Below are 15,242 nucleotides of genomic sequence, written 5' to 3' on the forward strand. Positions count from 1 at the left end.
CATTGTACTTGACATATCGTCTACGATTATTTGAAACTTGGTTTTTTAGGAAAATATATTTCGTGTTATTCACAGAAGAGATTAATTGGAAAAATAATCTGGCATCGTAAGAGGCTGGCAGAAGTATCTCGGGATGCGTTATGAGTTTTAGAATTGTTAGGTTTACCGTTTATCGCGCTTTCGCAAGTCAAAATTGACCAAGCGAGGCGAAGCCCATCGTGTCGAACGTTATTCCCAGTTAGCGTAACTTTGTCACGGTAAAATTACTATTTAAAATCGCGTCGCGATAAAAGCGCAGACCATAATTGCCCACGGGCACTCTCATTTTACGATTCTTAATCTATTCATCTGTTCGCAAATAAAAGCGACATATTTTATATCGGTGGTGTCCCGCATGTCTCCGTTATCCACGCGAGCTCGTCCACGTGTGTATTTTCCCATGGAACAGGACAGCGGACAGGAACGTTTTACCGTCACGGCTAATAATCTTTATCGAAATAATTCCTATCGAGGCAACGTTCACATTTGGCAATTTTCCTAACGATGGTTGATCATCCCTGGAGGGACAGCCAGCTTGTACGATAGGCATTTTAAACAGCTCTGGTCGAGTCAAGAGGCGATTTTCACATTAGCATAAATTATATAGAAATCATGAAAATTGCTAATTTATAAATTACTATAGTTTCTTATTATTTATTTATTTATCTGTTTATGGGATAAATCCTTAGATATAATAGATTAATGGGACATAAAAGACGAGAAAAGAAAGAAAAAGAAAGAGAATAGACACGTAAGAAGCGATGAGACAGAAACGTAATATAAAAGTACTGACAAAGAAAAGTTACATGACATTGTCATACAGAACGCCCAAGGGAATGTTTCAGCGACGCTGTAGTTTGGCTGAAGATATCTATGAAATTCTGGCATTCGTACAACGTGCCATGTTGTTTATATCTGAGTTATAGATTTTTTCCATTCATAAGAAATTAAGTAAGCTAAAGATCCATAGAATGCGCGTAATATCCAAAAATATATAAGATATTCCTCTGCCTAGGTTTTAATCTTTTAATGAAAAACTTTACGCTTTTAAATAAAACACAAACTCAATGATTCCTGTAGCTGACGACCATTATTATTCCTTCCGCCTCTCCAATTTTGCTGGCCACTAAGCCTTCTAAGCCTTGGTTTGCTAACTGGCATGACATTTGTCACCGCTCCAAAAGGTGTTCGAACGTTGACAATATTATAGTTAACGTAGAATAAGTCGATAATAAATGTTGGCGACAGTTACATTAAAATAAAATGTTACGTAATTTTATTGCAACGCTAATGCGTCCTGTGGCAAGAAGAATAAGAATGACATTCTGGCATGTTTCTAGCCACGTAGCCTTATAATAGTCTGATAGCATGCAACCGGAAGGCTGTCAATTTAGCAGAGACTGTCATTCAGTCAATGCAGCTCGATGTGCATTACTCAATCTACTCTGTCCGAGGGATTGAGTTGAAAACACGTGGCCCATGCGCTACGTAATTGATCTAGATTCGTGTAGCCGGTTAGATAGGACGTTCCTCTCCTCTCTATAATCTTCGTTTCACTATCGCAAACTCATTTTGCGTGTAACGCGCATTCTGTGTACCTTTGCATCTCTTAATTTTTTAGAGAACAGACAGAGGATAGAGAATTTGAAATTTGTGTCTATACGAGAATTAATAATTTCCGTATTGGAAATATCTTACCAGATTAAAATCATTTCCTCGTGCTATCATTATAATCCTGACTTTACAATTTCGTTTTTTTGTTGTTGTTCTATGTACACGGGTTCGTACTTCTTGTTAAACGTAGGTTGGTTCACGTAGTCGAAGCGTGTTACGCGTTTGGATGAATCGTTTAGAGCGATACTTGTTCCTTTTTGTCGATTACCCTGGCGGTAGTAATTTATGGTTAGGCAGGAACGTTTTGGAATTGATTACACAAGACGCAGCGTTATGTTTCATAAGAAAAAATAAGAATTATACTCATATAACGTATGATTAGAGAGTAATATATAAGTTTCTTTTTTATTCGAATGGAAATTGTAGAGGCATTTCATTTTTATCGCTAAGTCGATCGATTTATACTGGATAATCTACTTGATCGGTTATACCGACTATTTTTGTCTTATTCGATCATCAGTTCGTCGTTCTCGAGGAATTTTTTAAAAATCGACACCCGTAAGATTGTAAGATTGGAGAAACTAAGATAGTCGCTACGAATCAGTTCGTTCATTGCGTACGACGTGTGAGAATTATTAATAATTTTCATAACTTTGACATTTTGGAGTTGTTTTGAAGAATCTTTTAACGGATCCAATCGGAGAACGTGCTCTACAAGATGCAAAAAGAATCATCACTGTTACATACGTAAAAAAGAAACAGAAATTTATATGCATATAAATAAATATAATACGAAGCAACGCAAGTGAGTCAGTAGGAGTCAAAGCACTGACAGTTTAAAGCGAAACTCGTCCTACCCGTCGACTATCCAACATAAAAGTCCCGTACAATCTCTACGAACGTCTGTCGAACGTGTCACGCACTCATTTCGATCATCACCCACGAAGTAGCCAAGAATCCCTGACGACTCGTGGGGCCATCAGAAACGATCGACGGAGGAAACCCGATTAGAAGGCACTTAGACACCGCGTGGAGCCTTCTCCCTGGCGGGATCCTATTATCGTCAAGTCCGGGTCTCTTCTCGGAGGCTGGGTCGTGCTCGAAGCTCCTCTACCAAGGTGGAAGAGGTACATTGTACGTATATGCGAAGTCGTTAAAAAGTCCTGCTCTCAATCTCACGGCCCGTTCGTCGGCCTTGCTCTTGCAAGATAGAAAACCAAAGAGCGAGGGGAAAGAGAAGAGGAGGAAGGAAAACGTCTGAAGATTAAACGAAGAACGAGACGAGAATAACGAGGCAAAAGGGCTAGAAGATAGACAGAGAGAGGAGAAAGGCAATTTAAGAGAGCAAGAGAAGCAGAAGATCGGTTCGAGTGTCGGTGAAGAAGAGACGATGAAAAGGTTGCAAGAGTGAAAGAGAGAGAGAGAGAGAGAGAGAAGGGGTTAGGGAAGGGGTTAAAGGCAGGATTAAGTGAGAGAGGAAGGAACGGACGATGCTATGGGTGTCGGGCATCGAACTCTCGGGCGCAAACACGAGATGGTATTACGTGGAACGACTGATCACGACGGCATGTGAAGGTGTCTTTAGAGACCTCGTGAGGGCACGCGAAATAGACTCTCGCGGGACTTAACGGTGTTCGAATTGCCGGCGACTCCACCGAGAACTGGACGATCCTCCTTTGCTCCTCTGACCTTCGTTCACGTAGCTTATGACTGATCGAGATCGCTTCGGCACGATCCTGCATTTTATTTGATTGCCTCCTTCCCTCGACCTTCCTTGCGACCGTTTTGCTAAAGAGATCGACCTCGTGAATCTTTGACGACGCTCGCTTGGTTTATTGCTCCCTGCGCCATTGCTCGAGGGTTGCATTTGTTTGGTCGACGATTGGGGACACTGTTAGGTTTTGAGAGGTGACCTGGCGACGTTCGGAGTAACCGTGAAACTCGGATAAATCTTACGATCCTCCTGAACTAGTAAATATACAGCGTGTCCGTTTTATCTGGAAACACGTAAATATCTGGGAAACTGTGAACGATGCAAGAGAATGTTTGAAACAAACGTTATGCGATTCCGTAGGGGACGTATTACGATGATATTTATTTTATCGTGCATTCGCCTTGCAAACGTTATACTTTTTTTATTAAGATTATGTTTGTAAGTCTGAATATATTCTTTTATTTCATATTCTTATAGTCGACATCAAAACACTGCTTACGTGTACTTTTGCATACACCGTTATCGAGATATTAAGATTTTAGAAGAATGGGAAGTTGTATATTTTTCGATGGCAAACATGTAGGACAAGCAACTAGTCGTTCGAGGAATAATATTTAGTACAAACACACAGTGCATACACAATCGGCTCCTTTTAGAGCTACAATGATGTTTGATCGAGCAAGCTGACCAACCTAGTGTACACTAGATAACGCCAATGCCGGCGGCGTCGCGGCAGATCAAAAGATTTGATACCTCTATAGTAATTCATGCAAACTGCAAGTAGTGTTCTGGAAATGTTTTGATCTAGACCACAAGAATATGGAATAGTTCCTGTTTAAGAATACAATCCTGATCTTCACAGAGTTTTTCACGATCGTTGCAAGGTAAAATAAATATCGACACGACATGTTTTCTCCCTGAAAATCGTGCAACATTTGTTTCAAACCTTTTTTCGTATCACCGATAGTTTTTCGAGATATTTATAACAATTAAATGTAAGTATCATTAAATTAATCATTCTGACAAAAATTCAAAAACACTCGGGGAAAATAAATGTTAAAAAGCCTGAAAAATCTAATCCCTGTCTTTATTAGACGAAACTTCGATTCTTCGACCTACCAAAATTCATCCTACCGCTATTATCCAATTCACCCCCATTTCACGGATAGGATGGTCGAAATTATTCCACCGAAAACGCCTCCATTTAATCAGAAATGGTTCTCATTTCCACCCCGTGTAAATCTCGCAAATTCCATGCCACCTTACCCATCCTTTCGGTCTAATATTTTTAAACTAATCACCCTATTCAAGGTGCAACCTAACGTAGAGTACCTTCCGTTTGTCGCCGCCTAATTAGTGCCGTTGAGATTGCCTCGACAAGAATTTGTTAATTGAAGCCGCTAGGCCGCATCCGCTTTGGCGCGGGCTTGGAAGCAGGTCGAATTAGATTGGCAAAGGGGTGGCTCGGTGACGAAGGGTGGAAAGGTGCGCCGCTTATTAGGAGGCACCATCTGGCTCCACTTATTGTACCGTGATTCGTCCCCGGCGGTTATTGCGACTGGATGTGGAATTTAAATGCGACCTGGCCCGTCGACGTTTTACGTTCACGGCGGATGTTTTCCTTTTTCCAGCGAAGGGACGTCGTTGAATTTTCATTAAGCAATTATTCGCAGCGCGACGCTGAAATACGGCGCTCGCGCGACAGGTGTAACGTAATAAGTTTCGCGATTCCGCGTGTCGTTTCGCGAGTATTTGAACGCCGCGCAAAAATCCACTTGGGACCTTCTCGTCGCTTTCAGCTGCTTGCAGTAATGTGACGTAACACGAAGATTATGGCGTTTTAAATGCGCAATTTGGTTTTGCGGGAAATTAGAGAATTAACGAAGATGTACTTATCGCGAGTTGCCTCCGCGAGCTTCGTCCGTACAGCGGATATCGAAGCTGGCTGCCTGTTGGGATAGGTTGATTAATTGTTAATAAGTTTGCATTGACGTGTGCTCCACCGCGGAAGAATTTATTAAACGATAGGAACGAGTCGCTTGACGTTCATTTGTTTTCGACGACGTAGCTTCGCGATTGAGAGTTATCGACGTTCGTCGCAAAATTGGCTACGTAAGTAAATATTTGTTCATAGAGATTTTATGTTTTCGCGTTCTATATACAGAATAAACATCGGAATAAATATTAGAGATATATTTTAAAGTTTGTGTACTAGACGACCTATCGTAACAGTATTTTTTAAAATACATCAGCAATTTAGTTACGTGAAATATCGAAATCAAACTGATCTTTCGGTGCTGGTTGACTAATATCATCCGTTTCTATTTGCTCAATGTATTTCGTGTAAGATGTCGATTCACTCAAGATATGTAAAAGGAAATTTACTTTTTACAAGTACAAGAATTATATATCAGACTGTGAATATCACGATTGAAGTATCATTTTAATGATACTTTCTAATACTCTAAGTTTTTCCTACGAGGATTTCAATCATTATTTTGTTATTAGGAAAACGATTTTTATGATCTGTTTAAATTTACTTAACTTATAAATACATTTTAATTTACGTGTAATTTATTGAACATAAATCTTTAGTTTATTATACAGTATGGGAGAACGTATCATCATTAAGATAAGTTACTAATGACGTTTTCTTATTTGATCGTATAGTCATATAGTCAGCCTACCTCATACTGTAAGTCTACCAACCCCAACGATGGGGCTGGTTGGCTGACGTGGAAGGTGTTAGAAAAGCATTAAAATATTTTAATTGCTATCACGTCGAGTCAACTTTATTCATTTAACGAGATAGTCGAGTATATATACTTTATCAAATATAATTGACCATTATAACGATATTCCGCCCATATAATTTGTTAAAAATTAAAAACTGAAAAAACTGGTTTACCAGCGCCTACTATATAAACACATTAGAGTTCTACAATGTTACTACAATGATTAAAGAAGATATTGACAATAATACTTGAATCTCGAGGTATCTATTTCGATAGCATTAACTTGGATGCTAATTTTGAAGAAAATTGCACGTTAGTAATTATGAATAGACGTACTATTTGATTGATTATTATACAGAGTATACACTTGAGATACATGCTCCGAAAAGTATATATTTTCTATACCAATTAAAATATTTCGCTTCACTCTACGCTGATAACCTTTCACACCATACATTTCAGCCCGCAACTACCATCTCCCATAAATCATAAATAATTCATGTGCCGTTTCACCATATGTTCAACGTTTAACGACGTATCACGAAGAAACAAGCCTTACGTCGTACCATCCTTATTCCCTGGCAATTTCAATTTACAGTTACGCATTTAGTATGTCACTCAAGACGAAAGTATCGAAAATTACGTTAACACGGCGAGGCTGAAATATTCGTTGGAACAATCCTGCCGGACGTTATTGAAGTTCTCGTAGAAACTAGAAATCATCTTCCCGGGACCCCAGGATAATCATCTCGATCCGGATTCTCAGCCTCAGGCGCCGCCGACTAATAAACTTATCGAATCTGTCGATGGCAACTTTACTCTTGCGCTCAGAGGCTTATACAACTTCCCCCGACGCTCGCGGAAACGCGATCCGACGTGGATGTAACAATTGCGTTAGCAGAACGAGAATGCAGCCTGAACGTTCCCTGGCCAGGGAACGTTCGTCCCTGGCCAGGGATGAACGTGTAACGTCAGGGAGTTCTCCGAAGCTCGTTGAGTTCAGCGAATTTGTGACGACTGTTGGAGATTCGAACGATGAGTTCGCGACTTGGCGTTGTTGGTGTTGGAGTTTAAGAACAGTTTAATATCGTGATTCGACGCAGTGTCAGCAAATTTCACCTTGCAATCGGAGTGAAAATTTCCCGTTGCAATGTTCTACATTTTGCAGAGATCAAAGTTGAGCATAATTTCTGAGAAATGTTTACTCGAAGAGAATCTTCGCGCGATAAATTGTTATTACTCGATACGAACGAACGAACGCGCGAATGTAGAAATTGAAATAGAAAAAATCGGATGCGGCTGTTGCACACGGATCGATATTCCATGAGACGACACGTTTTATCAAAGTTTCTCGCACGTTCTCTCCGTAAGATTGAAAGTATATGACAAATTTTGTAAATCCTAGCGGAGGAAGTCAATCGGACGAATGATACCTCGGTTCGTATTAAATAAGAAATAAATGTACTCGAAAGATTTACGGTGAATCCTATAGTTCTCTGCAAACTTCCAAACCACCGATGTATGCGCGCCTAATGCTCCCGAAACCGCTCTTCGTTTCACGAAACATTGGAAACCGTGTCGATTTTAAGCGAAACTAAATAACGCAACGACCGTAAAATGTCGAAGAAAAAATGTCATCGGGCTATCGACCGTAACAACGGCGGCGTTAATCCGAGTCTTCATGATGCCGGTATTCCCGGAAGCATCAATCACGGATCTCGTTCCATAGATCCTGTCCTTGGCTGGAGGCGACCCTCGCGTCTCCCATTTGCGAAATCGACATCGACAACGCCGCGATAATCAATCAAACGTCAATACTTCTGAGAGAGCGGAAGCTTTGGAAAAAAGAGGCGGCGTTTTTTTCATCTGGAGAACGAATCGGTCAATTAACGAACGAAAGAAAGGAAAAGAGGAAAGAAGGGGGATCGATCGATCGATCGATCGATCGATGGATCAGAAACGACAGGATTTATTCGGCGTTAACGAGCCGGCCGACGAATTTCTGACCCCGTTATTAAAGCCTGGAATATGTGGCGTATCGATTCGATGAGACGAGATAGGCACACGTACGCGTGGATCAACCTCCGTTCGATCCGCGAATTCTCGTGGCGTGCCTTCGACATGCGGAGCGTGAAGATGCCAGCGGCGTCACGCAAACATCCCGTCTGTCGACTGAAATTAGACGGTCAAACCGCATCGTCTAGGCTCGAGATGCCTGCCTCGTGGGTATTTAACGAGTTTCGCGTGGTAATAGTTTAATAAAGTTCGTCAACGGTAACTCGCTTCTCACCTCTCTCTCTCTCTCTCTCTCTCTCTCTCTCGTTCCCCCTCTTCCTCTCCCTTTCTCTCTCTTTCTGTTGGTTTAGCGCACAGCGTTCTCTCCAAGGAAGCTACTTTTGACGCGAGAGCACGCTCGCGACAACCTCCTTTTGTGAAGTGGCCACGGAAGGCTGACAGCGTGGGACAGTATGGTAATTCGACGGCGTGAAACCTTCTGGATATTCTATTATGGACTGGAACGTAAAGATTCACGAGGTTGCGCGGTTTCGAGGAAAGCCTCTGCATGACTATGTGTTTGCACGGTGATGTCGGTAGTGGTGAAACGTGTGTGGAAGGATTTAGTGGGTTAGTGGTACGATATCTGTGCTCTATCTACGGTCGCTTTTACAATGATTTCATTGATATTGTAATTTTTCAAAGTCGATCGATATATCGATTTGAAAATGTAATGTTCTTATTTGTTTAGCGAATGAGGAGATTTATTCAGAAATGCCCTGAAGGGACAAAATGTTTTACTTATATCGGAAGAAGAAATCGAAAGGGAGCTTCTTCTTCGTGGAAGCTGCTTGGAATATCAATTTTAATGTTTCAGAAGGGAAACATTTATGAAGTTATCGTGTTTCTATATTCCGTCGTTCTCGTGAATGATATTCTTCCGGATAAGAGACTGCAAAATAATATTTTGAATAATTTCAAAGTTAAAGCGATGGAAACGAGTGTCTATATCGAGACACGCTTCGGAATATCAATAAATCATGTTGCGAGAAGGTGCAACGAGCAAAAATCTAGGTGCAACTCTATTAAAGTTCACGCAGATAAAACATACGATAATATCTAACGACGAAAGTGTCTCTAGTTGCTCGTAAATGCTCCGCGGAGGTAAAAAGTTTTACTTATGTATATCAGAGGAAGAAATCAAAACGGAGGTTCTTCTCCGAAGAAGCTGTTTAGAATATCGACTTTAACGTTTAAAAGGGGAAGCATTTATGAAGTCCTGTTATCGTGTTTACGCGTTCCATCGTTCTCATAAAAGATATATTCTTTCCGTTAAGCAACTTATTTTAGATGCTCGATTTAAACACGCAACATCGACAGGAAATTCGCGAATACCTCTTTACACGATCGAGAAACGGCCCAGGTATGCGTGTGTACTGTTGCGTGATTAATTTATGGAAATTTAGCTCATTTACCGATAATCAATGGAGATTTATGCCGGTTGTATTTATATCTGATGGGATGAGAAATAAAGTAATAGAATGTATTAATAGGGATTCTAGTTTTATTAGTTGCAATCGCTAATTACTTATGCAACTTACAATTTCCGATGTTCGCCTAGATATTGCATAAATTTATTACAGTGCCGTACATGATCTATCTTATCTTTAAATATGCATTTAACGTGCATTTCTAAGTACGAGGAACGTGAGCGTTTAATGGGTCAAAATTCGCGATCTATTAAAAAAATTGCCGCGTTTATATACAATTTGTGCGGAAAATTGTTTGAAATTACATAAAAATGTCAGATGACATACAGATAGGGAAATGCAGGTAGCCATAAAACGCAGTAATTCTCGTGCAGCGACTAGTTTGCTCGTATTCGTAAGAATTCGATAATGTTTGTGAGACAAGTACGCGCATTACGTAAGTGCAAAACATCGAGATCCTCTGGCGTGATTAAATTTCAACGGTGTTTGATAATCGGCGTGGCTTATGCGCTTCGTGTCGTTAAACTTGTCCCGGAAACCGGAAATTCTGATCCTCTCCGTTTACGTTTCGTCATCGTATCGGGGAAATAACAGGCAGCAATTTTATAGAGTTGCTCACCCGCGACGTTTGGAACCTATATTCAACGGGAAATATTACACAATAATATTCCACAGCCACTTCCAAGTACCAGACTCTAAGATGGACGATAAAATGAAAATTTCTTCGAATAAGTTCGAGTGCTTTCTATTTTTTTCTTTTTTTTCTTTTCGATGTTTTCTAATCTTGCGATCGCGCGACTAAGCGAGAATTTCGTCGAACAAAGATTTCGTTCTCTAGTTTAAAATCGTCATTAGTATTTAAAATATACGCTTAAAATAATATACTTAAATTTATAAAGTGGGTGGTTCGTGTATTAATTAATTAATTATTAAAGTCCCTTTTTATTTGCAATTCCTCTTCGTGGGTTCGATAATATTTTGAGAATGTTTGTGAGCTGTGTTCTCTTGGTTCTTTTAAGTTGGTATTCATTTTTGTTGAAACGAAGTTTTATCGGAGTTTCCGTTAGAGTAAAACACGAAAACTATAAAATATCTTTAAAGAGGAAAGAACGTCGTTCAATTGCTGCTATCTCGGAAGACGTTCTTTTACGAAAAGTACATAGAAAGATGAAAATAAAAAGAGAATACTTTCCTCTCTAAAAGATATACATACTGTTTGATTACATTCTATGAAACTTTCGTTCAAAAATATTAATAACTAAAACATCCAGATCGATCCGTAAATTGCTCCAAGCACTCGAACAACCTTATTACATCGTATCGATAAGAAACTACCGAGGGGTTTTGAAAAGTGGCGTTGACCTCTTGACCCTTCCCTTAGACTCTCAAATCGACTGCGCCTTTCGCCATAAAACGTTTAATTCGCCCAGGAAGCAGCCTCGTCTACTCACGATCTCCTATTTTTCCCTGCTCGATCGAGGTATACGCGCGGTTCGGTGAAAGCGTGAATCCTTTCCGCTATTGTTCGACGCCATAAATCCGCTCGATATCGATGACGAGCAAACTCAATCTAAAACTCCGTGTTGTGGCGTTTGCACGCGATAAAATTCCTAGAAATTGTCTTGTTCCTCCCTTTCTATTTCATTTTCTTGGTATCTTTATCTTCTCAGAATCCTGTAATTGATGCAGAAAATAGAGAAATAGGATTGTAGTTAATAAAATAGGACAAAGCGAGAGAGAGAGAGAGAAACGAGTATCTGCTAGATCATTCCATCGAAACAGTACTACGATTTTCATTACGTAGAAAAACCATCACAGAAGGAAAAGAAATAAAACTGATACGAATCCCTAGTCACGTTGGAATTCCTGGCAATGAAAAAGCTGGTCAAGCAACCCGCCGACTCTCTAAACACCGTCAACTGCGACAACTTATATATGAACGACTCGATAAAAGAAGCAAAAGATAGTTTAATATTACGAGTGGGAATCTGAATGGAATCTAACAGCCCCGCCTTATGGTAAAAATATCACCGAGACCGTTTCAAGAACGGAAAAACGAATGCTATACTTGCTAGGAGAGATCATATTTCACGGATTAAGATCGAACATAGCAAGATTACACATACCCACAGTCTATCATTGAAAAGACCAACTCCTCGATGCAACGAGTGCTCTTCTGCAATTACAGTAGATTATCTAATCTTACACTCTCCTAAGTATAATCTTTCATGTGATAAGCATAGATTGATAGACTCGCTCAAGGACAACCTGAAAAACGAGAAAAACTTAATCGAGTAAAGTTCGTAAAGGGATCGAAATTAATTGTAAGATTAATGTAACGCTTACGTACTAGTTAATCTTGAGCTATCGCTAATAACCGTTTAGTTGATAGGACTTAAAACCCTTGAAAAGAACTTAGTTTCTAACAGACGAATAATTGAACATTCTTGGTTGTTCATTTCGTATTCTAATGGCTTCTTTCAGCATATAAAAATCGTTACCATGCCGGTGTTAGGACATTAAGGGCATCAGGTGGCGCGTTTAAATCGTAGAGCGGAAGGAGAAAATATTACGAACCGTGGTGGGCGGTAAATTAAAAGTACGCGAGATTTAATACGAACGTATTGCGTGTACGCTTGAACGGGGAACAGAGGTCCCAATAACTTTGTTTCAAGCTACACGAGATCACGAAAGCGTCGGTCTTAGCCATGTACTGTATCGTTTTAGGCGTCCTGAACACGTTAATGGAAGAAGTAATTTTCGTTTTTTTAACTTTGCAGGTACATACACTTTGCTGAAACGAGTAGAAATGCTTGGGCGTTGGGCGTGGTGCTGTTGAAACGTTCGTAAGTAGCGATAAGATTATAACTTTGGATTGATTTTTGTATTACCTTCGCGAGAAATCCATTATTATTTTTCGAATTCTTTCTTGAAAAAGACTCCAAGGGAAACTTGCGATGTGTAGTATCTGCTCTGACTATACGCTCTTACATCTTGCATATTCGTAACTAGTTCAGGGTGAGCATATTTTAACTCGCATTATAAAAAGTACCTTAGCAACATTAGATCCAGGACATCGTTACGTTAAGATCGCTCAATGCTGCGATTGCGCATCAAATCCACGCGTAACAATTTCCTTCCACGAGTCGAACCTTCTCTGCCAAAACGATAAACAATTATTCCAAATTTTCGAATGTAATCTTTTCCGATACTTTAAATCTACTATCGGCGGTAGAACGGATAATACCGGTCCTCTCTACAGCAGTCTTCGGTCCAAAAAAAAAAAAAAAAAAACTAAAGAAAAGAAAAATCATTTCCAGCTACTCGACCACAACAATTATATCGGCCATCGCGATAGTTTATCTGATCGAAGAAACGTCCGAAGTTCGTAATTAATACGAGAAAAGGGAATTACCAGGGGAATCGTGATTGGTTTCCTGGCACTAAACAATCTTCTTCCTCTGTCTCTGCTGCTCGCCCCATGTCCCCGGTTCGATTCAGTCTCACCCCCTTTTTTGTCATTGCGAAGTGGATTCAGAGGGGGGGGGGGGTACGTAAATTGCATCCCGATCGACCTGGTTTTTATTTCAATTTGTTGTGAATTTATGTGCGAATTATCGGCACGCTGAACAGAGAACGAAGGTAATAAGAAGGGAAAAGAAAACGAACGAAGAAGCCAACTGGCACGATTTACTCGTGTCGTTTCTCGACGCTCTCGTTGACTGCGTATTCGATTTACATTTCATTCCATAAATTCGGTCGGCTCTTGGCCATTCGCGCACGACCATCTGTTTTCCCCGTTAAAATCTCTCGATCATTAGATTCGCCAAGAATTCGGAGTAAAGGCCTAACGTATAGCTTTAACGACTAGCCAAAGGTTCTTCAAAGATTCCGTCGATTCGTTCTCCGAACGCTTCGAATTTCGACGTGTGACAGATTCTACGTTCTATCATGCATATGTCTTACTCTACGACGTATTTCGACAGATTACGGACAGATTTCGATATATTATGCAAACTACGATGCGCTAGTCGTTACAAGATCTATAATTTAGCAACTCGGCGTATTTTTAGAAAACTTGTGTCATGTTTCCTATGCGGAGTGGTTCCGTGAATTTTCGAATATTCCGAGGAGAAAGACGAAGAATTTGATTTGGGAAAATGTAGCGGAGGGAAAAGGAGGAGGATACTGAAAATGAATAGAGGCTGGTTGGCTGATTCGTGAGAAGCAAGTTGAAAAATTGTTCGAAATTTTAAATCTAAGCTGAATTATTTCAAAATACGATAATTATCTTGGAAAGTGGATCGAATAATCGAAGATTCGAGTAATACAGAAGGGTCCACGGTCGTTAATAATTGCGAAAAACAGTTTGATAACACAATATCGCACATGTATTTAAGTTTAATCAATTATTCGATTGATCGAGAGTTTGATCAACTGTCTTAAAAATACCTGACTATTTTCACTTTTGTACTCTTTATATTAAACTTACGAAAAAAATGAAGTTATGGTAAAGTTCGAAGCACCTCGGATAATACGAAACTTCGGTTAAGGGAAACTCGGATAACCAGAACTCCACCGTATTGTGGTATTTTAATTATCGCTAAAAATAAGTTGACGATGTTTTATCGATTCATCGGGACAACTTAATCTGCCTTATCGTTTCCTGATACATTTATTTATTCTGTTGAGCAGCGTAGCCAGACAATTTCTCTCAGCGACTGTGCGATATCACATTTTATTACTCGATCCTTTCAAAAAATTATTCTAGAGATTCGTATCTTGCGACCAAGGCAAGTCTGACATTTCGGAAGATGATTGCTTCTGCCAGCTCAGCCGAAAGGGACCAACGCGGCAAAATAGCTGGCAGGTTCTTCCGCTCGAACGAAGCATCGAAACGCGATCCAGAAACGCCAAGGATGCGTGGCTCTCTTTCCAGCACGATTTTCAAGGGATTTCGCTTTGATTTTATCTCAACCCTTGGAAAGTCGGGGCCGACGTGGCGTGTTGTCGATGTCGATGAAGCGAATTTCCAACCACACAGGTTATATAGTCATAGTCATCCGTTCTTCCCTTCTATCGTTTCTCCGCTTGAAAATGCTATCGGATACGGTTTCGTTTCTTTGACGCACGCCTCGCCGAATATCCGATTTATTAATCACCTTTCTGCGCTTATCCGGTTCGCAAAAAAGTTATTAAATCCGTGACTTTCTATTATTCGAAGTTTCTTGAATTTTTGCAGACTTACTTTTCACTAGCTGCTAATCGGACTATTTGCGAAGAACCGTTTGTGTTCTCTCTTTCGTTTAATTATTGTCATATCTCTCAATTTTATTGTATTCTATATGGAATAAGTAACACAGAGCTAAGCCAATATTCGGTATTTGAACTTTACACTCTTTATATTTATGTAATCTAAATTGCGATTAATCGTTGCGCGATCAACATCGAACGTGTAAATAGATTAATAATTAATAAGCCGACGTAATTCGTAAAACCATCTAATACACTAATGCGTATTTTCATAACTCGCATCTTCGTAATTCGGTTTAACCTTCTTTCCTGAATTTTAGTACAATTTCAATCACGCTACGTACAATCGTAAACGACAGCTGATCGGAGAAAGAGAATTCGATAAATCTAACACGAGGCATT

General features: G+C 39.9%; 1 protein-coding gene across 5 annotated transcripts in view; it reads left to right on the plus strand.

The window, feature by feature from the left end:
- Window positions 1-15,242, plus strand: part of Pgant9 (polypeptide N-acetylgalactosaminyltransferase 9) — a 294,438-nt gene that overhangs the window by 147,634 nt on the left and 131,562 nt on the right. The window contains exon 5 of one of the 5 annotated variants that reach the window (XM_072011610.1): window positions 12,368-12,433. The exons of the other annotated variants lie outside the window; for them this stretch is intronic. The gene's annotated coding sequence lies outside the window, so the exon portion shown is untranslated. The remainder of the gene's footprint in view (window positions 1-12,367; window positions 12,434-15,242) is intronic. 5 annotated transcript variants of the gene reach the window in all.

This window comes from Bombus fervidus, chromosome 10, assembly GCF_041682495.2.
Source record: "Bombus fervidus isolate BK054 chromosome 10, iyBomFerv1, whole genome shotgun sequence".
Taxonomy (NCBI): domain Eukaryota; kingdom Metazoa; phylum Arthropoda; class Insecta; order Hymenoptera; family Apidae; genus Bombus; species Bombus fervidus.